Source organism: Penaeus vannamei, chromosome 8, assembly GCF_042767895.1.
Source record: "Penaeus vannamei isolate JL-2024 chromosome 8, ASM4276789v1, whole genome shotgun sequence".
NCBI lineage: Eukaryota > Metazoa > Arthropoda > Malacostraca > Decapoda > Penaeidae > Penaeus > Penaeus vannamei.
Genome location: NC_091556.1, coordinates 16,027,397 through 16,047,396, shown reverse-complemented (window position 1 = coordinate 16,047,396; position 20,000 = coordinate 16,027,397). Strand labels below are relative to the sequence as shown.

General features: G+C 47.9%; 1 protein-coding gene across 2 annotated transcripts in view; it reads left to right on the top strand.

Moving 5' to 3' along the window:
* Window positions 1-20,000, top strand: part of Tet (Ten-Eleven Translocation (TET) family protein) — a 176,448-nt gene that overhangs the window by 132,919 nt on the left and 23,529 nt on the right. The window lies entirely within an intron of this gene.

Genomic DNA, 20,000 nt, shown 5'->3' with positions numbered 1-20,000 from the left:
CCACCCCTCCCCACCCCCTCCAGCGGGTCCCTAGGCGCCCCTTGCTCCTTTCCCTCCCCCTCCTCCTGCCTCTTTCTTTTGGTATGCTTTATCTTATCTTTATTGGTCTTTTTTTTTTTAATAGATATCAAATGGGGGATTTTCTTTCTCTCTGTATGTAGATAATATAGCATTGTTGGCAGTTTTTTCCCCCTTTTTTAATTTGGGCTCATTCTTATGAGGGTGGGGAGGGGGAGGGGGAGGGGAAGGCGACTAGGGGAAAGGTATAGTGACGGGAGGGGGGAGGGGGGGGCACGTGAGGGGAGGGCGGGCAGGGGCGCAGGGAGGGTACTGTATGGAGCCCATAGGTGAGTGAGCGAGTTAACAACAAAAGAACGGCGCTATTTCAATTTCCAGAGTGAAATACGGCTGCGTCTCTCCCTATTTTTCATCGTCTTTTTTGTTCATTCCTCTTTTTTCATTGCAAAACGCGGCCGTGGGTGGAGGGCGGGGGAGGGGGGGAGGGGAGGAGCCATGAGAAGAGGGATCTGAACCACATAATTGTTCAGTTCTCACTTCTAGTTGTATGAGAGAGGGGAAGGGGGGAGGGGAAAGAGAGGGAGAGAAAAACGAAAATGATATTTTTTTTCTTCTTTTTTTGAAACTGTTTTTCGACGAATGCAGAGAGTTGTATGCAGCGGGGGCGTTAATGCGTTTTTGTTTGTCTTTGTTTGTATCTTTGGTCTCGAGTTCATTTTGCCGAGACTCAAGCGTTTAGTTTGTTGACTTGCGTTCTATTGTCTCTCGTTTGCCTGAAATTCATTCCTGCGACTTGGTTTGAAATGTTGTTATTGCCCCCCACCCCCACCCCCACCCCCTCTCCGCACAACTCAACCCGTTTTCTTTCGGGTCTGTTTTGGGTTAGAGCGAAACGTAGTGAGAGATTTTTGTTGTGAAGTTTCCTTGGGAGAAGTTAGATTACTCCTCTTTTTTTTAAGAATACGCTAAATATGGAATTTTATTATTTTTTTAATCTGTTGTCTTATATGTTTTCTTGAAGAAATATTTGTGAGTGCCTGAGAAGGATTTCTTTGGACTGCTCGTTGGCTGCTGTACGGTCTCACGTAATGGAGGTTCGATTCATCATGTTGCAATTGATGTTTTTTGTGTCTCCGAGATTTCCATTTCGAGGCAGAAGGTAGTCGACGCGAGCAAGGGCGAGACTCCTTTCTTCTTTCAAAACCTCAAGAAATGAATCCTGGAAGACGACGGGAAGATCCACAAAAAGGGGCGGAGGGGGAGGGAGGGAGGGAGGGAGGGTGGAGGTGCCTGGAAGCGAAAGAAAAATCAAATAGATCTCGTCCGTGCGCGGCATTCGACGACGACGGTTCCTCAAGGAGCCTCGGAGGTAAGGCCTAAGGAAAAAAATATTGTAAACTTTCCAGACAGTTTCCAGAGGGATCAATACTCACTGGAAACTCGTGAGTCGGACGCCCTCGGAAACTCCAAGGTGCCTCGCCGTCGACGGCCTAAACCTGCCAGCGACACCCAAGCCTAACATCGCTCCGGGTTTCGTTCGCTCGCTCCGCGCCGCGACACTGGCCCTTGGCGACGGGCGCGATAAGGTCGGGAATCCCGCGTCCGATCGCTGTCTATCGCGTTTTCTCGAAATTCGGTGGCCGAAACAGCTTGAGGAAGGGGGGAGCGCGGGGGGAGAGGGAGCGGGGCTGTCCTTTGGTGTGTGTGTTATAGTGAGGTGGCCGTCTAAGGTCCGCGCTCAGGCAGAGTGAAAACCGCACAGCAACACCTTTTGCTCGGGCGGCTGCTGGCCCTCCGCGCGAAGCCTCCCCTCGACGCGCAATTTCCACGACTCGGAGCCTTCCGCCGCTCCTTTTCCAGATCATCTCTCCTCGACGAAAATCATTCCTCGCGCCCAAATAACACAAAATCGCACCCGCGTACAATTTTCTGTATATATATGTATCTTTTTTTTTCTAATCTTTCCTGCGGCTTCTTCCCGTATTCTCGACACCGTCATATCATTCCTGCTCTCTCGACAAAGCGCCTCACGCCCCAAGATAAGATATAAGGTCGCATAATCCTGTTCATATTGTGCGTAAAGGCAAATCCGGGTCTGGAGCATAGATTTTGTGTGTGTGTGTGTGTGTGTTTCTGCGTCTGTTTCTGGGTGTCTGTGGGCGTGTGTGTCGGGGGGCTTGTAAGCAGCAGCAGCACCTCCTCTGGATCTGTGTATATTGACCCACGTGTTTCCAGAAAGTGTAGCGGGTTCCAAAGTGTATCATTGCAAACCATATCGAACGATTGCGAGATCATTCGTTTGCCTTTGTTCGGCGCCGTCGTCTCGGGCGTGCTCCAGCGATGGTGTTGCCCTGCTGATGGTGATGTCTCTGGTGACTGGATGTCGATGTGGGGCTCCGTACTGCGCCTGGAGAGACGGTCGCCTCGCCTCCCTCCCCGCCTCGGCCTCGTCGGCGGGAGGGAGGGATCCTCGCGGGCTGCAGTCGGGATTCCCGCTGCATCGGATTGCTCATTCCGGCCTCCCCCTCCGGCGCCCGTTCGCTTGTTCATGCTCATTTCCGTAATTCGGCCGACGGTGCTCGCGCCGCCCCGTGCATTGTTCACGCCCGTCGCCCCAGCTCCAGATACGCCCGGGAGGAATCAGCGTCGAGTAATTACGCTAATACGCAAGCAAGAAGTTGTGTCCACAGCCCGACTTAACAAAACCCTCGAGGATATTTGAACTCCCGGGTTCGCAGAAGAAAATACGCGCAAGACTTCCCTGCTGCAACTTTATGTAAGTCTTCCCGTCGCCTGGCTCCATCTTGTTAAGAAATTCTTAGAAGACTCCTCATTTGGGTTCCTGGAAACGGTTCATTCCATTGTGCTCCAAGACCTGGAAAGTCTTGAAAAAGATTGAGCCCGAGTGAGAGCGAGAAAGAGAGAATATATAGAGAGCGGAGGATAGAGGAAGTGTTAAAAGAAGAAATAAAGGGGGCGGACGAGGGCTCTCTGCAGTATCGCCCAATTACGTGCATGTGTGTGATCATCGTCTTTCTCTCTCCCTCTCGCCGCCGCGGGGACCGGGCGCGGCCTTCGCATTACGGCGGGATTGTTTGTATTATTTCGTCCAGGAAATTCTTGAAGAACACGCGTCTATCCCCTCGAGACGTTGGCGCAGCGGAGATCCGATGGGCCGGAGTCTTAGATTAAGTTTATCTTTAGCATCGCCGATGAGCTTCTTCCCGGTGTCTGGGCGCCTGATGAATGCGCTCGTGAAACCATTACGAGGAAAAGTAATGAAATGTGTCAACTTCGACTGCTTTGATGCCTCGTGCAATTGCGTGCCATTACGCTCTTGACATCTTAAGGAATAATTTACTCGCACAAACATCAAGGCAATTGAGTACTTAAGACCCCCCCCCCTCCCCCTTCCGCCAGCGCCGGCCTCAGAAAAGAGCTCACAAAGCATGGGTGTCTCCGCGCCGCCAGTGTCAAAATTCGACAAAGAGCGGCGCGTATTCATGGCGACCTCATCCTCGTTGCAAATAACCCCCAAGTTCCTGGAAGAAGCTGTTGATCCGCCCCCCTCCCCCCCACTTCCAGCCCAGATGTATGTGTGTTTGTGCGTGTCCAAGTCGGGTCGCGGCCCTGCCAGCCAGTGTCCGTCAGAGCATGAGGGCCCTCGCCCGCGGTCGCCCTCGGCCCGCTGGACAAGAGTGGACCCCCCCCCCCCGCCCCCTTCGCACCTTAAGAGGCTGCAGGGGAGCGAGGATAGGCTCGCCCACCTTCCGCTTGCCGCCTTGAGACGATCACCTGAACTCACGCTTTCACATGGAAATCAAGAAGGACTGTGCTACGCGAGAGACCATAAACGCATCTAAGATTTGTCCTTCTGGCGTGTAAGCACAAACACACGCACACACACGCCCATCCATCTTTCCTCTTCCGTCGCTCCCTCCCCCCCCCCCTCTCGCACACACACGCCTTCGACAATCGGGTTTTAAGGGAGGTCCTTCGGGCTGTTTGTCCCGGGCGAGGTAATAATAACTTTTGACTTTTGAATGCACGAAAAGTTTCCGTTTTGGAGATGGCGAGTTTGGCGCGGCGTTGCTTCCGAGTTCCTCTGCCTCCCTTTCCCTCCCCTGCGGCGCGGGCGGGCGGGCGGGGATGAAGCCCTCGGAGGTGTGTGTCAGGGGCTACTTATTGGAGTGATCTCGGCGAGGGGCGTTAATTTTGCGAGAGCTGGGACGGTGTGCGGGGAAGGAATGCGAGGCTGGGACAAACTGACAAACAATGACAGTGTTATTGTTTTATTTATTTATTTTATTATTTGTGATTCTGCTTGTCTACTTCATTTATCTATGGCTCTCTCGCTCGATTCTGTGCATTTTATTATTTATTTATTTTTTTGTCGTATCGGCTTCTTCACCTTTCCCTTCTTTCGGTCTCTTTCGGTCTTCCTTCGCTGGTCCCCGTCCCGTCCCTTTTCGATCACTGCCACCCCCCTTTCTGACCCCTTCATTACCTTGTCTTCCCATTTCTCTTGTTCTAGGCCCTATTTCTGTTTCATCCTCAGTCCATATTAGCACGCACATGTACACACACACACGCACACGCACACACGGCGACCTGCTCCTTGAACCCCCTCTAGGCCCCGTCCGTCATATCCCTTGCCTTTGGTGCTTTCCCCGTGTAAAATGAGTTCCTGGAAAAAATAATGTTAATAAGAAAAGAAAAATGAGATAAATAAAAAACGCCCCTGGCCCTTGTTTCGTCTCCGAGAATCCGAGTGAGCCTCCCCGACTGACCAGCTCCTCCACTTACCCCTTTCATGGTCCTCCTCCACCCCCTCTTCTTCCTCCTCCTCCTCCTCTTCCTCATGCTTCTCTTTCTCCTCTTCCTCTTCCTTCTCCTCCTACTCCTTTCTCGTGTATCTCGTCCTCCCTCCCCTTCCTTTTCCTCTTCCTTCTTCTCCCCCTCTTCCTCTTCCTTTTCCTCCTCTTCCTCCTCCATCTCCACCACCACCACCTCCGATAATAGACACTTGAGAGGGACTTTTGATTCTTGTTTTTTCCGTCGAATGTTGAGCACCTGAAGGTCCACACCAACCCTCCTTTCCTCCTTTCCCTCTGCCCCCCCCTCCCCCCTCCCCTTTCTCCATCCCTCCTAAACACGAGATCAATACCTGCTGCAACCGTGGAGTGACAATCCTCCCTCTCCTTGTGCCCCGCCCCCCTCCCATACCCCCACCCCCCTGCCCCTATTGCTCCTTCGTCCGTCTTGCACACACCCATCAACGCCTACTTATTCCCTGCTGGATGACGAGGGCGTGGGTGAAGGAACCAAACCAAGCATCGGGAGAGAAGGAAGAAAGGAAGGAAGGAGGGAAAGGATACGATTTTTTTCCCGTAATCTGATCGCTTTTGATCACGTGAACCCCGATACAGAACGAGGAAACACACAAACCATCCTCTCAACCCTTTATCTCCCCTCCCTTCCTCCATTCCCCTCCCTCTCCCCCCACCGAAAAAAAGGCATGTTTTTTATCCTTCTTCCCCTTTCTCCCCTTCTTCCGCCAGTAAGACAACAATGTAAATCTCCAAGGAAGCTGCGTTTCACCTTGAAAATCAGCACTCACGGCGTGACCTTGTTGCTAAAGCTGTATTAACGGCAGAGAAAGCGCTTCGGAAACGGGATGCACATTCGACCAGCAGAAGTTTGTATCGGGATATTTAACTTATTTCCCATTTTCCAAAATCATTATTCTGTGATGTTTTGTTATCATTATTTTAATGAACTATAAATAGAGAGTAGGAAAAAAACAGCCGGAGAAATTTCCATTCAGCGCCGCTTACAAGGTTACTTCCGAGAGCATTAAAAGGAAACGTTAAAACGTGAAAGAAAAGAGTGTGTGTAGTGAGGTGACAACCTCGAATAAATGCGATTATATTTTGGAAAGAACAAGATCAGAGAGAGAGAGAGAGAGAGAGAGAGAGAGAGAGAGAGAGAGAGAGAGAGAGAGAGAGAGAGAGAGAGAGAAGGGCACAGTAGAGAGAGCAGGCTGACCGTCCACTTGCAAGAGATAAAAGGTTTCGAGGTACTAATGGCGCCCTCGAAAGTTCCCAGAGAGCAGAGACACGAAACCCAGAAGTTTGAGTACGAACAAATGATGGCATTTCCGAAATAATAACTGGCGTTTTGAGAGGACTCCCGGGCGAAGTCTCGTCCCGATCTGGCGAAGGGCCGAGGAGTGAGCGTAACGGCAGACCTGGAAGGACGACTCAGGGGAGGCTGCTGAACATGGGCCCTGAACCACGCGCTACTCCGACGTTAGTGACTTGGACGGCCCTCGACGCTGCTTGGACGGCGGGCGGAGGGCTGGGTCGGGGGAGGGGGGGGGCGAGGTCCTTCTTGACCACTGCGTTCCAGATGACGTCCTCTTCAAGGTCCTTGGAGGTGGAGCGTGGCCCTTCCCGCCGCGTATGGGCATGTCTCCGATTCCCCTCCTTTTGTATCTGCGAGTTTCCGTTCTTGGCCCGCGTTTCCTCTGTTCCTTCAGATGCTTCCACGATTCGCATCGCCTTGCTCACCCACTCCCCTGCACTCTTCTTATCCATTGCCCCCCTTTTTTACCCCTTTTCGAGCACTGTGACTCCCCCGCCCTCAACCCCTTAGGGGATGTTGAATAGAAGCAGAAACTATAATCTCGTTACGCCATTATTCACAAGACAAAAAAAAAAGAAGAAAAAAAGGCTTCTCGGGAGATCCTGAGACAAAGCCTGCAACATCCACTCTCCTCTCCTTCGCGATGCCCAGGTATCAAATGCAAGCGCTGATCGTTCATGGGAAACCCGTCTCCCTCTCTATTTTCTTTCCTTTTTCCCCTCTTTTTTCTCTTTCCATCTTTCCCCTTTTTTGTTATTGCTCTCTAAGTCAAGGGTTATTCAGGGCTGATTGGCGAAAACTGAAAATACTTTCGAGAGCATGATTGCGATGTGCTTTGATCTTGAGATAGCAAACAAGGGAACGCAATCAAGTCGAGTATGAATTCTCAGTAAGCGAGAGAGAGAGAGAGAGAGAGAGAGAGAGAGAGAGAGAGAGAGGAGAGACAGAAATGAGAATAGGGAGAGACAGAGGGAGGGGGAGAGAGAAAGAGAGGGAGAGGGAGGCTCTATTCTTATTTGAATTTAAGATGCTTGAGCATTTAATCTCCGGGGCTCTCGTCAGCCCCATCACGATCACAAGCGACACAGGTATGATGTGTAAACAGTACCGGGATAAGAATAATATCCACTGGCACGGGCGTCAAGACTTTGACCCTTAATTACCGTGCGAGTAAGAGCCATTCTCGGGTCTCGTGGCGCGTTTCTCTGATCCGATTCCAGTTCAGCGTTCCCGGGAGATTTGGTTAAGCCGAAGACCACATAATGCCTCCCACTTTGTGTTGACAGCCGCCTGATGTGCCGCTTTGATGCCGCCAGCCGCTGCCACCAGCAACCCGGAGGCCACGACCGCACCGCCGCCGCCAACAGCCCTCTGCCCACTCCGCTCGCGTTTGTGCTGCTGCTGTTGCTCGGTTTCGCTGTGCAGATCTCTCACTCATCTCTGCCTCCCCTCTTCCCTCTCCCCTGGTCCTCTTCCCTCTCCCCTGGCCCTCTTCCCTCTCCCTGGCCCTACTGACCTCTCCCTTACTCCCCCTCATGCCACCTCGCCCCTCATCACTTTGTGCGTACGATGGTTACGGAGTGGCCACCTTTGTTGCGAGACCATTCGAGCTGCAGGTTCAGCGAATTAAATGCTGTAGTCGCGTACATTATTTGTACACGAACATATTTTGTGCGCAGTTCGTAGGCAGAAGGGAAGGGGTTAGATTTCCTTGCTCAGACGCAGTTTCTTGTTTGATGTATATTCGTGGGCGTGTGTGCGTGAGGGGCATGCATTCCGCTCCATCGGCGGGACCCTGCGATTCCGACCAGCCTGATGTATAGCGCGCTCGCGTATGCCAGCTTCCTGGGTTGGAGAAAGAGAGAGAGAGAGAGAGACAAGGTTCTCCCATGGCACTCAGATCGAGAGGGGGTGATACCACTACGAGAGCCGAGTGGCACTTTGGTGAATGCACTCCCCCCGCCTAGTTCTGAGCCCGAGGTAGCTCTTCATGATAAGGGGGAGGGGTGGTCGATCTCCGCGCACATAGGCCACGGAGGCTCGCCTGTGTTAGACGGAGGGAGGGATGGAAGGAGGGATGGAGGGAAGCGGAGTTTTCGGTGCGGCGAGTGGGGAGTGTCAGCAACTTGCCAAACAAAAATATCTTGGATTAGGCAAATCTTTTGTCGGTGTCTTTGGCATGTCAGCGGCCCCGTTTGGCTGACAGCATAAAGGAGGTAATAACATCTCTCTCTCTCTCTTTTTCTCCCTGCTTTCATCTCTCTCCTCTCCTCTCTCTCCCTCTCTCTCCTCCTCTCTCCTCTCCCTCTCTCTCTCCTCTCTCTCTCTCTCTCTCTCTCTCTCTCTCTCTCTCTCTCTCTCTCTCTCTCTCTCTCTCTCTCTCTCTCTCTCTCTCTCTCTCTCTCTCTCTCTCTCTCTCTTTCTCTCTTTCTCTCTTTCTCTCTTTCTCTCTTTCTGCCCCTCTCTCCCCTCTCACTTGCCTTCTCTTCTCTTTCATGAACTTCCGCGAATGTTTGATCTGCGTTTGAACTGCTTTCGCGTTCAGTGGCAGCGGCTTTCTTCGGGCGCGGTTGCCTTGGGCTTCCGACCCGCGGGCGAGTGACGATCAAAGTCTTTCGTCAGCTGGGAGGCAGAGGCCGTTTCGTTAAGGGGAAGGAGGGAGGGGCGGGGCGGGGCGGCGCCGCTTTAAGACCTCCCATTCCCCGTTTTCTCCGACTCTCCCTCCCTCCCTCCTCCGCCCTTTCCCCTCGTATCCTGAAATCTCCCGTACGCACATGTTTGTCTTTCTTGCAGGTGACACTTCTGTGACACGGGCCTCCCCCCTCCCCCTCCCCCCGCCCCTTAGCCCCCTCTTCCCCTCGCTGACACACGCTCTGTTTAGTTTTCCTGCAACCTGGAGGAAGAGGGGAATGTGTAGTGGTGTTGCCTCACTACCCTAGAGTTAAAGACTCCGTTGCATGCACGATGACTTAGAGAGCAACTCATGAAAATATATTGCAGAATAATGCATGTGGTTGCAAATATAAACTCCCCTCTTGTGGCGCTCTTTAATTTATGTCTGATAATCAGAGGGAAGTATTGCATGCGGTGGGTATATAGTTTCAACTAACAAGCAGTTTTATAATGGCAGGCGAGGGTCATCGCCTGCCTCGTTACCCCCCCCCTTCCCCTCCCCCTACGCCCACACCCCCTCCCACGCCCGTCCTTTTGCACTGCTTTATTGTTGCCAGTTTGCGTTTATTCTGCCTCGCAGGCCCTTCTTCGAACGGCCTGAGGACGCCGGCCGCACTAGGTCGAGTAAAAATTCAGATACGATATATATCCGTGTGTGTGTGTGTGTGTGTGTGTGTGTGTGTGTGTGTGTGTGTGTGTGTGTGTGTGTGTGTGTGTGTGTGTGTTACGGACGTACGTACACACCAATACACATACACATACATACATACACACATAAAACATTTGCATTTACATGTATACACAAGGTAGAAAACCCACAATGCACATACTAGATTTATTGAAAGTCTCATTTATTTCAATAAATCTAATCTGTGCATTATGGGTTTCTCTACCAATCATGTATACATAATACGTTTCAATTCTTCATTTACTTATCTATCTAAGGTATTCTTGACAGCTTTCTTGTCTTTTGGTTTTGCATTAACGCCCGATAAGGTCCCATCAGCCCCTGATACCCGGATGGCCGCAGCCCAGCGCATTTCCTTTGTTAAGGGCCCGAGGATGTTCACGGGAGAACCGTCTTTGCGGCGTTCAGGTGTTCGCCAAACATCGGGGTTACTTGCGCTGTTCACTTGGACCGTGCGACGCCCCGGCCCACTAACAGCCCACAAAGGATATTAGATTAATCTTCATTCCATCGGCGAGTCCACAGTGGGCTTGCCCGGCCGGGAGGAGGAGGAGGAGGAGGAGGTGGAGGAGGCGGAGGTGGTGGGTCGGGAGTAGAAGTGAGAGTGGAAGAAGGAGAAGAAGGGAGGGGAACGTAGAGGGAGAGGGGGATATAGGCTAAAAGGAGGAAGAAAGGATACGCAGCAGATCGAAGGGCAAGGATGATCGAAGGAAGAGAACAGAGGGCGGAGGAGACAACGATTGCGGTCGCTGGCTGTAGGATGGAGACGGTGTCGAAGAGCAGGAGGAGGAGGAGGCGGAGGAGTAGGGGGGAGGCGGTGGCGTGGAGGTGCAACAGGGTCTCCAGCCCGTCCTTTGTCATGGCACATTGTCGCCATGACAGACGTAACTGGGCCGTCATCACCCGTGAGATATGAGTGTCAGGCAGCAGAGGCGCATGTCGACCTGTGTTTGAAGGGCTGCTGTTGCATTATTCTTCATCATGGCGCTGCAAAGTGACTTATGGGGCTCATGTGTCGGCGCCTGTTTAGACCTTGATGGGGCCCATTGGTGGCGGGACTCTGCTTGTATGTCTTATTTAGTACTCCTTCCCTGCGCCCCACATCCCCTGGACCCCGCTCGCTCTCTCTCTTCTCTTCTCTTCTCTTCTCTTCTCTTCTCTTCTCTTCTCTTCTCTTCTCTTCTCTTCTCTTCTCTTCTCTTCTTCTTCTCTTCTCTTCTCTTCTCTTCTCTTCTCTTCTCTTCTCTTCTCTTCTCTTCTCCTTCTCTTCTCTTCTCTTCTCTTCTCCTCTCTTCTCTTCTCTTCTCTTCTCTTCTCTTCTCTTCTCTTCTCTTCTCTCTCTCTCTCTTTCTCCTTTTCCTCTTTCTCTTTCCATTCTCACTCCGCACTTCCATTTCTAGGATTCTTGGAACCTTCCACCCCAGTCACTCTCTCTCTCTCTCTCTCTTTGCTCTTTTTCTCTCTCTTCTCCTGCATCTTTTTTGCTCTCTTTTCTGCTCTTTCTTCCACTTCTTTTAGTCCATCCTCTGATATTTTCGCGCTTGCCATGGAAAGCTCTCGTTAAGGTTTTGGCGGAGCTTTTGCTAAACAGCGTTCGCGAATTGGGGTTAACAGCCGGCCTTAATGACAAACTCTTGTCGTCGCGTCGTGGCCGTTCGCGTAGCCCGGCGTGACGTCATCGGTAACCAGCGAGAGGGCTAGTGTGTGACGTCAGGATATAATTGTCAATAGAACTCTATAATCCTCGTTGTACACTGGGGCGCAGGGTCGGACTTCGTTGTACTGTGCCTTGGTTGCTTTGGCTGTAGCTAAGCCGGAGGGGACGTGTGTGTTCGTGTGGTTGGGGGCGTGCGGCTAAATTTCCTCCCTTTTTTCCCCTCTTTTTCTCCCTTATTTACACGCGCCTCGTCATCGCACTGTTGGAATGTTGTCGCGCAGTTTGTATTTTTTCCCCTCAGATTCTCCTTGAGTTTCTGTTGCTTCCCTCCGCCTGCCGTCTCTGTGGCAGGATATCGGGGGAGGATTTGCCTAAAAGGAGCAGGGACCAAAAATCGAAGTCTTAAAAAGAACAAATAGATAAATAAAATAATAAAAAATGCAAGCACCAACCCCCTCCCGTGTCTCCCATTTACCCATAAAAGGCTAGGCTGCATGTAACTCCCTCCCCTCCCCTCCCCCACCTCCCCCCTACACCCTTTCCCGAAGAGCACGATTCCAAAATTCAACGACAAACATATTATTGCAGAGATTATTCCACCCATCACTTCACCCCACATCCACCCTTCTCTCCCTTCACCCCAAACCCACACCCCTCCCTTCACCCCGATCACCTACCCTCCCCTTTCCCTTCACCCCACACCCTTTCCCTCCCTTATCCTCCACTACTCACCCTTTCCCTCCCCTTACCCCACACTCACCCTTTTCCTCCCTTACCCCCCACTCACCCTTTCCCATCCTTCAGCCTAAACCCATACCTTCTCCCTCCCTTCACCCACCAAACCCACCCTTCCCTTCCCACTCCCTTCACTAAACCCAATCCCACCCTTCCCTTCCCTCCCTTCACCCTAAACCACCCACTTCCCTTCCCTCCCTTCCACTACCCCAATCCCACCCTTCCCTTCCCTCCCTTCACCCCCTAAACCCACCCTTCCCTTCCCTCCCTTCACTAAACCCAATCCCACCCTTCCCTTCCCTCCCTTCACCCTAAACCCACACCCTTTCCTTCCCTTCACCCCACACCCACCCTCCTATTCCCTCCCTTCGCCCGACACTTACCCTTCCCTTCCCTCCCTTTACCCCACAGCCACCCTCCTATTCCCTCCCTTCGCCCGACACTTACCCTTCCCTCCATCTCCGCCCGGGCCGCAGCAGCAGCAGCACGAATAGAGTGTGCAGGCGCAATCTTAGTAATTGCTTAAGGCCGCCTTGTAATGCGATACTTCGTCTGTGTTCCCCGTAATGAGGCGGCGGGTGACGACTTCCGCTTCGGCGAACGTGGCGGCGGGCGTGGGTGGGGGTGGGGGTGGGGGTGGGTAGGAGGGGGGGAGAGGGGCATGTCTGATTTTAATTATTGTTGCTATTATTTCCGTTGAATCACTTGGAATGGAAGGGGGAGGGAGGGAGGGAGGGTGAAGGTGAGAATGAGAGGGAGAGAAAGAGAAAGAGAGAATGAATGAATTAAGGGAGAAAGGGAGAACGGTAGAAAGGTACGGGCGGGAGGGGAGGAAGCAAGAGGGGAGAGAGGTGGGGGAGGGGGGAAGAGAAGGGAACGAGAGATATGAATTTAAATGTGACAAAAGTCAGCTCAGCATTTCGCATGATTTCACTATGTCGGTGATATTTGCCGTGTCGCAATGAAAATCGGGGCCGGCGATATTACATAGTTCATTTTAGATCGCGAAAATGTGATGAGAGAACTCCCCCCCCTTCCCCCCCTATCCCCGTAGACACCTATCCATACCCCCTCCCATCCCCGTAGGACACCTCCCCCTCCCCCGTACCCCCTCCCATCCCCGTAGACACCTCCCCCCTCCCCCGTACCCCCTCCCCCAGGTGCATGAGCTTTTGTGAATTGATTCTAAAACAATTGCGATGGGATTATGTCATTTATTCACACTGCATTATGAATAATACGGCGCCCATACAGCTGTTTGATGCATTTACTCTTTCATCATGGGCCCATGGACGCCTCTTTGATTTTGAGTTATAATCGGCGAATGCTAATTTGCATAAAGCATTTTTAGCCAATTTCGGTGTTATAAAAAAATTGCAGGTTCCAGCGTCGCCATTTCCGCCATTCGTTTCCATTTGCGCTTCCCTCGCATTCATTAATTATTTTATTACTGCTTTGGTTTCATTATTATTCATTCTTTTTAATTCTGTTCATTCCCGTTGACTTTTGTACGAGCCCGAGCGTGATATTTTGGCTCTTAATGCCACTTTTACATTTATATATGCATACATTATTATTCGCATTTGTTATCCATTTTACATAATCTTAAAATTCCATGAGTACCTTTTTTCTTTTTTTTTTTTTTTTTTTTTACTCTTTTTTGAAGGGCGGGGCTTTGGCTTGCTCTAATTTCGCCCATTTCGAGAGTAGCTGCATTGCAACTTGCGCCGTCGTAATAGGAAAGCGAAATAGGTAGTAACGTTATCGTATCGCATTTTATCGCATGTTCGTGCGCTTTTATAACATAATGAGTCGTAAACACATGTAAATATATATCCCCTCCACCCATCTCTCTCTCTCTCTCTCTCTCTCTCTCTCTCTCTCTCTCTCTCTCTCTCTCTCTCTCTCTCTCTCTCTCTCTCTCTCTCTCTCTCTTTCTTCTCTTCTCTTGCTCCGCTTCCACTCTTTCCACTCTCTCTCTCTCTTTCTTCTCTTCTCTTGCTCCGCTTCCACTCTTTCCATTCTCTCTCTCTCTCTCTCTCTCTCTCTCTCTCTCTCTCTCTCTCTCTCTCTCTCTCTCTCTCTCTCTCTCTCTCTCTCTCTCTCTCTCTCTCTCTCTCTCCTCTTCTCTTCTCTTTCTCAGCTTCCACTCCCTCTTCCATCTCTCTATGTATATCTATCAATCTATATACAATTGTTGTATTCATTTCTGAATGCACGGTTTCATTTTCAGAGCTTTACCAGAGTTGAAACTTGTACACTGACGCACGTGCACACTCGCCTAGTGCTGGCGCATACTTGTCGGCACACATACACTCCCAAAAGATATTGATATATCGTAAGACTCTTACAATACATTTTTCCATATATAATGAGGCAAGGGCAGGAGCTGCCACTTTGCCGACGAGCTCGAATGTCAGAAGGCAATATTGACACCCAAAAGGTTGGTTTTTAGCAGCTGACGGATAGCCTAAGTATCGATTTTTTTCTCTCCCTCTTCCCGTCTTTTTCATTTGCGCGCCTTACATTCCCCCGAAAATGCGTTACAGAGTAATTACCTCGAACGCAATTCTGTATATAATAATGCTGTATTGTCATCTTAAATTAGCGAACGTGTCTCGCATTACGCCCTCGGGATGCAGAAAGATTTTTTTGGAAATGCGCACGTGGACGGAGACAAGCACGCGAAAAAGAACCGACCACCATCTGGCAATGCACTGACAAGGTTGCCCAAGATTTTTCCCTCAACTTGAAACCCGGCTAAAAATAGTTCACCTTCAAACCTTGAGCGTCAAATGTGCCGACACAAGGCACGATGGAAGCGACACTTCAAGGTGTAAGAGTCAAACTCCTCAATCGAAAACCGGATTTAAAAAGCGACATTTTTTCCCTCGCATGTGTGAAAATGGCGAGGTGGCAACTTGAACTGTGACTCATCGGAGATTGCCGTGTTTGGCGATGCATTTCGTTTCTTCCGACCATTTCCTCTCGCAGCATAAATGAATGAGGGAGACTTGTGTATGATAGAGCAATTCTGGTAAACATAGATACGCTACAAAGGACCCTTAAATTCTTAAATGAAAACAAGTGTATTCAATCTTAGCGCTATTATTTCATATAAGAGAAAATTACAGTAGAAAGTACTGCACGCTTTACATATCTTTAAAAAAAAACAGCATCATAATTTGGTTTCTTTCTCTTTGTAAAGTTCATATCTAATCATCGAACAACGTTTCTTTCAGTTACCGCAAGTTTATCAGTACTATAAAAAGTTGTATAAGAAACTGTGGATTTACATTTCGTCATTCCAAAAAGTTTGATGACCGATCTTGTTCACTCATAGAAAATGGGAAGTTGTTTGGGGTAACTCACATAGAATAATGAAATGTGAATGCGCTCTCTCTCTCTCTCTCTCTCTCTCTCTCTCTCTCTCTCTCTCTCTCTCTCTCTCTCTCTCTCTCTCTCTAACTCTCTATCTATCTATCTAACTCTCTCTCGTTCACACACACACACACACACACACACACACACACACACACACACACACACACACACACACACACACACACACACACACACACACACACACACACACACACACATTCAGACAGGGAGTATGTCAGGAACGCTGCATGTGAGTATGAATGTGAGTAAAAATCAGTATTCATGAAATTGCCCATACGTATTGAGTAAAGTCATATTAGCAATAATATTGTTCTCTGTCGGAAAAGTTATTTGCATCATGTATGTAGAAATTACCGTGTGATTTGCTTTAGGTGGATAATGTTTCTTGATGCATATTAAGAACAATTTCAGGTAATGAGATTGGTACCTTAGGATAATATTTGAAAGCTAATTACTGCCCGGCTAATGATAACATTCAATACAATTACTCCTACAAAGTTTTACAAAAGTGATGAATAGTGTAGCTTCCTCGTCGCATCTCATAGAAGGCGTAAATATATTTGTAGTTATCTTGATGATGACGCTTGTGGTAAGATCTAAACGAAATGAGTTGCAATGAAGATCTTTTGGTTCCATTTACAAAAGTGATGTGGTGACGCGCGTGGTGGTGGTTTGGCAGTCTGTCGCGGTGTATGGTCCTCTAGCGTCACCGCCGAAATCTGAAATTTATTTTTTATTTTGGTTTATGTAATATACCTCGTTGTATTCATTGTACGCAGAGCTATGTCCGCCCTGGATAGTTCTAGCCCTGCACTAATTATCTGTTTAAAGATGTGTGTTTGGCGTAGAAATGGATGGTTGAATGTTCATCCGGCAGTATCTGACATCCAGCTAGGCGCGTGCTGTGGTGCTCTTGAGTGATCGTGAAATATTAAACCCACCTTTTGTTTATGTTAACATGGTGTATTTATGTTTGTGCTCTGTGTGGAGACAATAAGAATAAAGAAAGTTTTGTAAGAAGGATTTTGTTGAGGTGGTAAAAGCAACGTGAAACGCGAAAAAGAAGCACTTGTAAATACGATGGAGGATGGAAAAAAATAGTGCAGACCTGGGGTAGCACGTGGCCTGGTCGCCTGTTTCCTATGTTCCCGCGCTCTCTAGATTACACCGATTTTATTCTGTTTCGGTTCTAGTTGTGTTCTGAGTTGCTCTAAGTCGATTAGTTGTATGTAAGTATATTTGTAAAGGAGACACTGCAAGACTTTTACAGGGTTGATATCGTGGGCTACTTGAAATTAGCAAAAACATGAAGGAAAATCAGTTGGCGCTCTCTTACTTTCTGGCATCTACGCGTGTCCACTGCCGAATGCCTTCCTGACAGACTGCAACCACATGCCCCATGGGTATTCTGGTGCCCGTGGTCCAATCCTCCCCTCACCTTTGCGTATCCGTTCAACCTTGGCACCCCGATGTAAGAAAACTTAGAACTTATCCTACTTATAGATTGCATTAGAAAATGCACGGGATTGTATGAATGTCCAATATTTAAACCAAACGTACGAAACGTGAAACTTTCATTCCGACAGTAATTAATGTTATTGGTATTTGCATTTACTGTAGGTAGTGCATACTAGTAATTTAAATCCACAGAAAGATATGCAAAAGTCACGTCATGTTAGCATTCTCCGCTCACAACTGTGATTGGCTGATAACATGGGGCTCTGGGGTGAAGGCGGGCCGACGCAGCAGGCCTCACAGCTCTTCCAAGAAAGCGGGAAGACGACCCTATAGACATTTCAGGGCAGACTCGCCTATAACAAACCTCTTTGATATATGATATTATGATTTGTATTTGGATATACTAAACTATTTATTTACACATAAATCATGCAATCAGAGCTGATGATCAGATAGTTTATCGCTTATAGGAATTAACAAAGTAAGTAAACGGTATTCATTTGGATAATGCTTTCTAAACATGATTAATAATTCATAGTTGTTGCTGCCTCTTATGCAGTTTGACCCTCCTCTCGGCGAGATTAGATTAATCCATGTTAAGTTTTCTTGGAATTTTAGCTTGCTTGTAATGGTGTTAAAGAGTGTGGAAGAATTTCTTTATATTTTTGTAGCACTGAATGTGATGGGGACTAAAACTGATTATGTTCAAAGTACAAGTTAAGTATATTATTTTTATTGGAACTGTTTCTAAAGCTTTGCCATTTGCGATATAATTGTGTTTTAAAGCATATATCTCTTATGAAACAAATTTGGCAGAAGTTTACAAGCTATAGAAATTTCTGTATCTCGCTCTTGGGTTGTGTACAGTTTGGGAAGCTCAGGGAAAACTTTATCATTTTATGCCAAGGGATTATTTGTTATACCTTCGCCTATTTAATAATAGATAAATACATATTTGGCTTTTAGCATAAATGGATGTCCCAGCCCAATGCTAATTTTTTTGGTTCATGAAAGCTACTGCGGGTCAGGTTTGGTAATATTAGCGCTTCGATGTCGTCTGGCATCTGCCGTCAGCTGCTGCCCCCTGTCGGCCGCGCCTCGAACCAAACAGTAGCCAAAATTAAACCGCGTTAATTTAAATGAGCTACAGTACAGATTTCTTGGAAATGTTTTAATCGTGATGGAAGCATTAGATGTAGTTCTCGGAAACAGAGAGACTTTTTATTCATTTTCAAATACTGAAAGTACTACTTTTTTCATACTTGCAAACGTCTCACTAATTATAGTTCAACATATCTCTATATTTTGTAGACTAACATTCTAATATATGATACCCTGCTTAATTATTAATCAAGAGACTATTGTAGTGAGATAGATTTTTCAAGGAAATTATGGTTCAAGTTAACGACTACATGTTCCTGAGATTAATTTGGTACCCATTGCGTCGAGATGAACTTACACTATAAGACCCAGAACGTATTGATGGGAAAGAACCATTAACAGGGATCAGCCTTGTAATCAATTGTGTCTAATTTCGACAAAAAATGAATATTGGTCGGCGCGAGGTTTTATCTTGAAGCTCTCTCATGTAAACCCACACTATCGGCCCAGTTTCCGTAAGCAGTTATTGCCTCGGCCTGTTATCTGTCAGCCCCAGTCGCGGGGGTCGAAGGAAGTCGTGGCCGCTGTGCTCCGCCCGCGCCGCGCCTCGTGATTGGCGGAAGGGAGCGCTTGCTGGATGTTCCGAGGTTCTGATTGGGTCTTCCTTGTCCTAAGGTGACCTGGCCACGGATGTGTACGGTGTAAGTTACATAAGGGGATGTAATACAGCTGTGTGTGTGTGTGTGTGTGTGTGTGTGTGTGTGTGTGTGTGTGTGTGTGTGTGTGTGTGTGTGTGTGTGTGTGTGTGTGTGTATGTGTATGTGTGTGTGTGTGGGCGCGCGCTTACGAGTAGGTGTGGGTGTTTGTGTATGTATGTAAGGAAGAGACAGTAACTTGTAAGGAAAAAATAAAGAGCTGAGAGTATTTAACCAAATTCATAATTATCAATGAATCATGAGGATGCTGTTCCATGAGAGGTAAATAGTCTTTGTAGATTGATTCGAAGTGTTCCAATAATAACGCCATTCGTTTATATATGGTACAGAAGTTACAGACTGGCGGTGAAAGTATGGGAATAGAGAGATATAAGAGGCAGAAACGGAAGATAGTGAGGGCCAGTATCCGCTGTATCCATGAGTTGCTCAAGGAAAATTCTTCATTGATAGTGTTTGTTTGTGTGTGTGCCTATTTGATATATATATATATATATATATATATATATATATATATGTATATATATATATATATATATATGTATATATATATATGTATATATATATATATACACATATACATAGAGAGAGAGAGAGAGAGAGAGAGAGAGAGTGAGGAGAGAGAGAGAGAGAGAGAGAGAGAGAGAGAGAGAGAGAGAGAGAGAGAGAGAGAGAGAGAGAGAGAGAGGGGGGGGGGGTGTACTACTATTGTGGTCACTGCATTTACTAATATTGCTAGTAAATCGCTTTGAATGTTTTCGCATTTACGTTATTACGTTTGGAAACTCAATATAACAATGCCTATACTTATTACTTAATCTGTACATTCTTACTGTATGATAAGCATCAGCATATTAATTCATTGGTCAGTACGAATTCTGATACTCTATTTAGTACTAGTAGTTCTCATAGTGCTAACATCGCGGTCATTATTATTACTATGAATTATGATATTGTTAGCGGCATGATATATTGATTAGATTATTTGTGTCTCCTGCAATAGAAATTTATTCTAAAGAAAGGGAATTGTTTACAATATCTGTTCTTATTTTCGCTAATTTGGTTTTATGCGGCTACTAGGTCAGGTGCGATAGGAACTAACAACTATCAAGCTTTCTATGCAAAGTCGGCGGCGTCGGTACAAAAATGTGGGGCTCTGTGATATGGCAGCTAATATGAGGTTACCTGAACTTATTTGCGTACATCAAGGGAGCATGCTTTTAATTTCATTTAACTCGTTTAAAGAACATGAGTTTAAAATTCAAACTTTTCCAAGAACATCTCAGATTGTTTATTAGATTAAGACTCTTCAGGTAAATGCAGCACCCTCCTCGCAAGAGTAGCAGACGGTCTTGAGGAACTGTGATTGGCTGTAGGTGTGACGTCATCTTACGTCATCGAAAAG